Here is a 7,566-nt window from a genome sequence, read left to right as displayed (position 1 = left end):
GTGCACCAGGTTAAGAGAGTTTTGCCATATCCTTTCATGCGCATTGCACTCTCAATGCAGAGCATTTCTTAAGAGCCTCACGGACTGAATCCCAGGGTTATTAGGAAAGACGGCGTTGTATTCGCACCGGGGTCTCATCTCTTCAGCGGTACAACCCAGAGCAGCTTTAGTTGGGCTTATAAATTGCCCTTCAGCGGGAACATTGTGCACAGAGAACATTTAACTGCTAACTATCCCATTCACTGATCAATTTTTCTCTCCCCCTCTGCTCTTAACGGAGTGATCTCTTCATTTGTATTTCTACACAACACGGCTATTTCTTTAAATTATGTATTGCCGTTCCTCCGTTGCCGTCTCGGGTCGGTGCATGGTTAGGATGTCCTGACCTTAATGAGAGCCCGTTTTCCTCCTTGCAGCCAGGTCCCAGGAGAGCGTGGGTCCCAAGGAACCTCCCTCCTGCGTGGGTACCCAGAGGGCAACAGAGGCTTTGCCAGGAAAACATTTATCCTGGTGTCTATCTGAGGTTAATAACGCTTTTGACAAATAGCAGACCTCCTCGAGGCTTGAAATAGGGTTGAAAAAGCAGCTACTAATCTCCTTGAGAAGTGCTAGATGGTGGCCACAGCCCTCAGTATATCAGGAGACAAGCTGTTTATGTATGGCGTGTTGAAATGTTAGCACAGCAAAAAAAATCCTTCTGTTAATCCACCGGCAAAAACTCTGCCTTGTTGTCATTTTGCAGGGCAGTGGGCTTGTGCAGGGAACACTGTGAATTCAGCACGGCCCAAAGCTCACGGATCTGCCCAGCAAGGCTGGGGAAACGGGGTTTTTTCTCACCGACAGCATTTGCTGTAAGTGAGAGCGCGACGGGACGGGAAACTTGCACCCGAGCAAGGGAAGCGGAACCGTCGGTTGGTGCGTGAGCAGCTGAACAAGAGCACCTGGAGGTATCAGGTGGTTTGGGGGCAGGAAGGTGTTTCACCTTGAGCAGTCAAAGGAATGAAACTTAAAGAGGAGGAGGCACAGCACCTGCAAGCAAAAGCAAAGATGCCAGGGCAGAGCGAGATCTGCAGTGCAGGCTCTGCGGTTAACTCATGGGGGTGCAGGACTGTGGAGGAAAACAAATACTGTGTGCCCTGGGGTTTTGCATTTATCATTTTTCCTGATCAGGGTTGCTTTCTTCAGTGACTCCTCTCCCTCTTTGGTAGCGATTTAACCATTTGTGACTTTTGGTGACGTTAGGAAGGAGTTCGGCCCTTGTGACTGGGAGGTGGGATAAAAGCTCCCTTGTTTCCAGCTTGCGGCAGCGGAACAAATACCCTGCCAAGGAAACCTGAAAGTAAAAAAACCTGTTCCTGTGGTCCAAGCGGGGCTGCAGACACACTCTTCTTGCGTGAAGTCCCCAAAACCTGTTTCTTCCTCCCTGTGGAGCTGGAAAACCCAGAGTGGGATTTGAAAACCACCAACAAATACAAGTGGGGAGAGGAAAGATGAACAAAATGTACATCTCGGTTCAGCAAAGTGACTCAAGCCTCGCAAGCATATGGAGGGTGGGGAGTAATTATTTATAGTGCCATCAGCAGAAATAATAGAATGAAATGAAGGGCTGAAAAGTTTTGCTGACTATGAGGGAACACGTCCTGGCACAGATTGATATTTCCCAGGCCCAGCCCTTTGCGTCCCCAGCGCTACCGAGTGTCCAGCCTGGAGACCCAGCAAAGCCTTGCCAGGGTGGGACCCCACCAAAAACAGGCGGGCAGTGCTTAGGAGCTGAACCGCCTGGAGGACGGAGTTTAAACGTCACCTACGACTCACACCCTGATGACCAGAGCCACCTCTGACGCCCAGTGGTGGCTTTTTCTCCTGGTGGCTATCTGAACCTTGAGCGGAGCAGCGCTCCGCCGCAGGGGAGGGCTGGGTGGCCGGGTTTGGCTTTTCCATTCTAATTCTGTGAACGCTAGGATTAAAAATGGGGCGGCAGGGGGAGGGGGTGTGCATTTTCGAGATCAGCAGTTAGGGTAATTCAGTGCTTTGTCCTCCATAATTAAGCTTTGTGTTCTGCGTTTCAATAACGCTCTTGAACCCTGATGACAAAAGGAATTAGAGGGATTGGCAGGCAGACACAGGCAAAGAATCGCTCACCTGGCATCACTCAAATTAAAGGTGACCTGCATAAGGTTTTCTTTTCTAAATTGAGAAAATTGAGTTTGGACCTCTCTTTGTGGCTTTGTGGTGATGAAAAGGCCTCTTTTTTCCTTCTTCTTTTCTTCACTTATGAGTGATGAGTAGTATCAAGCTTGTCTCTCCCTATCTGGGCAGATGTGCCGGAGGGCCGAGGCGGCCACTGAGGCTGTTGCGGGTGGAAAGGGTAAATTCGAACCCCGATCAAGCAGCCACCCTTCAGCAGGTTTGGTGGACAGTCACCATCATCCTGCAAAAATTATCCGTGCAACTAGTTATCTGTAATCCCAGAGCCCTTTTCTTCCCCCCAGTCTACTTGATAACACCAAGAGAGACCAGTCCCCAGGGGGCACAAAGATCAGAGCTTCATAAAATTCCCACAGGCAATTTGCTCCATCTTGCCCTGCTTGTCACTCTCCAACCATCTGCGATTTTCCTAGTACAAACAAGACCTGAATTTCTGAAGGACACACAGAAAAATAATTCTTTTTTTATTGTAGGTAATAACCTTTCCCACTTCCTTTACTCCATACAGTAGAAAGAGCACAAACACAAAAGGCATAGCTCTCGTTTTTGATTTTTCTTTGCCAGCCACCCTTAAACAAAAGAAAAATAGCAGGATATCTGGAGCAGGAAGGGACCAAAATGGATCTGACTGAGATAAAACCTAAATTTCCTCTTTGTAGCTGCTAGAGTCTAATATATTCTTCTATTCAAAGCAAGGGACGTATGTCAACCCCATTCTACATCTCTGGCAGGGAACTACAGTTTGAATTAGTGTGATAAATTAAAAACAGTCATAAAATACTACAGAGGTCTCAAATAGTAAAAATGTATCTTATGAATGAAATTGCACAGTTATTAAGCGAAATGTTTGAGATAAAAACACTGGTGCGGCATATCAGTCTAGAAGGATGAGAGCAGTCACGTCCAGAGGACTTGACGTGATCCAGATGTGGATCATGTTCATCGTCTGATCATCTTTGCTGATTATCTGGATGGTCTGGCTAGATTCAGGTAGCCTTTCAGAGCCGGCTAATCCACCATCTGCTGTGGTATTTTCTTCTTTGATTTTTTTATCTTTTTTTTAATGCCTTCATGATACGTTTTTCCCCTTTGAACATAAGCTACTTTCAGCGTATTATTTAAAAGCTACATTTTAATGGAAGGAGGTAAGAGGCTGCACAGACAATGTAAACCTTGTTTTCCATCACCACCCAGAGACTGCCAAAAATCAATTGTCTGCTAGGGGCTAATCTTTAACTAAAGTTAAACCAAATTGTATCAGAAGCCCTGGGGATTCCTGAAAGCTGGTTTTCAAGAAAGTCTTGTACAGATGTTGCCCAGTGTGATATAGGTTTCACCCCTTAAATCCTTTTGTGCTGCAACCAGGTCTGCTCAGGAGCTGAATTACTCTGAATTACTTATGGGTCTAACCAAAGCATTGACTCCAGTTTGAGAACTGCCCAACCACTTTGGGAGCCTGAGGCACTGTTTCAAAGTGCATTAATAAGCCCTTAGGATCTGCAGGTGCTTTACTGGAAGCTGGCAGGATGTGCCAGGGTGAGCTTGCAAAGATTTCTCTTGGAAGGTCTATTGCAAAAGAAAAGACAGGAAAGGTCTGGCAAACACACACCTGTAAATGAAACGGGAATCTATTTAAAATGTATTTTTCATTTTGCTCCTTCATAAATACACTGTGGCAAAACAGCCTATGAAGCTGGGAAAGGATTAACTTGAGACGCATAAAGGTTTAAGGATGAGAAAGCTGCTGTGCTACAGGACGTGCGTTCTCCTGGAGGAGATACTGATTCTGGCTTCCCCATGGATGTTTGCCTTTCATGACAACGTGCAACCCCACGACTCCAGCTCTGCAGAGAGAGTTCCCGGGAGGAGAAACCAGGAGTGTGTCAGCACGGGAAGGGATCCGTTGCCAGCTGGTGGCTCCTGGGAAGGGCAGAAGTTCTGCTGTGGCCAATGGGCTGGTGATGGAGATGATGTTGTTAGAACATGTGAGTGGTACACATGCTAACACACTGTAACGTGTGAGTTGTGATGGTGCCAGGAAGCTTCTGTTAGGGTGGCATTGCCCCTTGGCACTACACATGCTGTCCACGCAAAGCGGTGTTATTTTTATAAGTAAGTTCCTTTTAATGAGCTCGCGTGCAGAAACCCATATTCTTGAACAAAAGCTGCAGATCCAAGGTCTGTTGTAATGCTAATAGCACCAGTAGGATTAATCCTAACAGATACTGGCCTCAGAGGAAAATCCAGAGGAAAACGTGATGGGGCAGGGCCCCGCGCAGCTGAGGGACACAAGCTCCCCACTCGGCGCGGCACCCCGGGACGTGGTGGGGTAGCTGGGCTGTAAGACAAAGCCAGGAGACCTACTGCTCCCACCTGATGGACCCAGCCCCATGGCCGTTTGCTTTCTGAGTTTCTGATGATCGTACAGAGTAGGAGAGGAGATTCAGGCGTTTTAGATAATCTTCACCCATGAAGAGAAGCCAAAAGAGTAGATGGATTCTTTTCTCCATCAGATTGTACCATGGATCAAAGGTGCAATTTTGTCCTGTGATGTGCTGATTGAAGAAATGAAACCGTACAGTCCTGTCATCAGGAAGTTTGATAAATATTTTATTCCTTCCTGAAATGTCATTTATGAGAGATACAGGCTTTCTCCGGGGTACAAGAAGACGGATCCATGAAAAATACTGTCACTGCTCTTTACAACCTAGCTGAACTGTGCAACCTCAATGGGAGGTTTTATGATGAAGTGATATGGGCTTATATCATTTGTGACACAAAAGATAGTAGGGGCTCCACCGCAGGTCTCATTTAATGCTTGAGAGAACAATTACAGCTCTAGACAGGCTGAGAGAAGCCAGAGGCATCAAGAAACCTTGAACAGTCCCATTGATCCCTTTGGTAACGCTGACCCTACTTGTGCCCTGTGTCAGCTATTAATAACCCAGCAGACGTTGTTCCGGGTGAGAGACAGACCTCCCGAACTGCTCAGCGTAGTCCAGGATCAGCTGCAAACTGTCAAAACCACTGGTGTGGACAAGCCTTGCCAATCACATGATGAGTGTCCAGATGAGAATGTCCCAGGTAGGACGGCATGAGAGGAGCCGCTGTGTGTCCATGCATATCCATGAACAAGATGGCATAGGGGTGCCTGGGACCCTGGGAGCAGACATCGGGCTGCAGACCTTGGTCCCCATGTGCTTCAGTCTGCCGTCACATCGGCATAGGACCACCCATGGGCATCTTCTTGACCACTGCTACGCTTCTGGCTTGGCCTGGCTGACACGAGGAACACTTGTATCGCCAAAAACTGCATTTGATTTGTTTTGATTGATGGTTTGGCTTTTTAGGAGAGGGAAGTAGACAGTGTAGTGATTCATGGGCACTGCTGCTGTGAGAAGGTACAGGAGTGGAAGGAGAGGGGAAGGCTCGGGATGTTGCTCTGGGCTTTTCCAGAAATACTTCGTTTAGAATTGAAATCAAATCCCATCCCAGAGAACAGAGCTTTACAGTGGGATTTCTGTAAAGGAAGACAACATTGTCTCAGGCCCTATCTTTGTCATGCAGGCTATTCCCAGTACATAGCCCATTCATGTGGTCTCACATGATGCTAGAGAAGAAAAATTGCAGAAAATTTGAAGAAAATAGGGTCTTTAAAATAAAAATAATGGCAGGATATGTGAGTGAGGGGAAGCTGTGAAGGGCGTATAAAGCTGGAGGCACATGCTGGTACTCCTCTGATCCTGAGATATGTCCTCAGACAGGAGTGGGGAACAGCGCTGTGATGTAAACCGCAGCAAGTGGCTTTTGCATTGGTGTTTGTCCAGCAGGCTCTTGGTCTAACAGTAGGACACGAGGCCTCCTTCTGGGACCTGGAGAAACCAGAGCCTGCCATGATGGCTTCCCTCGTCCCTTCCCTACCGCCTCCTCCAGCCGCGACCACGGGTGTGAAATAGCTGTGGCTGCAGCAGGTCAGAGTAGACAGGAGGGACTCGGGAGCAATCAGGGCTCGGCGAGGACAGCCGGTGAGACGAGGGCATTCTCCAGGACCTCGAGGCCCTCTACTATTTCTGGGACCTGCCAGGGGCACTCGGTTGTACTGGGAATATGAATCAATAAGGACAATGTTATCAAAGTATGTGACAAGGCAGTTTCCTTGCTCTGCAGTTTCTTGAAGACAAGCCCATGAAAGTCCCTGGAAAAAAGATATCTATTTTTTATGATAATGTGCCTAAGTCAGATTCACATAGAGGATTTTAAAGAACAGATTAGCTGAGTTTAATAGTGTGAATTATGGCAAGGACCTGCTCTGTGCAAAACATAGGGTCACATTTGATGATTCACTAGGCTTTTTCTTGACCGTTAGTTGAACACTTTATGTCAAAAATGTGATCCACGTAAAATTGCTGCTGTCTGGTGGAGAATGTCTTCCAGCCTTCAGTGTCCAGCAGCTACAGGAGGAAACATTTTCTTCTCTGTCAGCAGAAAAAAAAGCCACTCAGGGCAACGGTGTGGGAACTCCATGCCTTGACACAGCCTCTATAAATCATAAGGACAAATTCCCCTCTCACCTAATATCCCGGAGGAGCGCAAGTGCAGTACACACCTTCTCTTACAACTTCCCAACTTCTCTCCAACACTCATGGAACCTTCCTGAGCTGAAGGCTGTGTCTGTCTCTGTTTCAATGCACTAGTTTATTCCTCCTTGAACCTATTTCTGCTTTTGAGCAGCATGATGTCTTCCAGGAAAAATTCTACAATATAATTGTGCACTATTTACAAAAATACTTCCTTTGGCTTTTTTTTTTTTTTAAGTCTTCTCTTCATAATTTCATGGGACGTCTTAGGTCTGGGGTTGTGAGAAACAGCAAGTATTTGTTCTCTATTCACTTTCTCTGTGATGTTGAGGGTATGATAAGACTCTGCTTTAATAGGTGTCTTCTACATCCCGTTCAACCAGGCTGAAGGGCCTTAATGTGTTAGTCTATTTTTGTGCAGAAGTTGCTCTCTGTCTCTGTCCAAGCTCACTTCCTTCCTCTCACCCATTCTCATTCTGTTATCTTCTTTCTTGAACGCACTGAGCACAGATTTATTCACCATGAAGGCACACAGTGGATTCAGACAACAGCATACTTTCAATTTTGTTCTCTATTTCTTTGCCAGAAATCTCTCACATTACATTTACCCATGGCTACGCTGAACTTGAGGTGGATGTTGTCAAAGAACTGTCCGTATTCCTCCTAGTAACTCACTCCTGAATGGTAATGGCTCGTGCCGAGCTCACCCTTTGGTAGGGAGGCTGCAGGCTGGTTTTCTCATATGCATGATTTTGCACTGATTGGCACTGAAATTCAGCTC

Source organism: Phalacrocorax carbo, chromosome 17, assembly GCF_963921805.1.
Source record: "Phalacrocorax carbo chromosome 17, bPhaCar2.1, whole genome shotgun sequence".
NCBI lineage: Eukaryota > Metazoa > Chordata > Aves > Suliformes > Phalacrocoracidae > Phalacrocorax > Phalacrocorax carbo.
Note: the sequence above shows the minus strand (reverse complement) of the source record.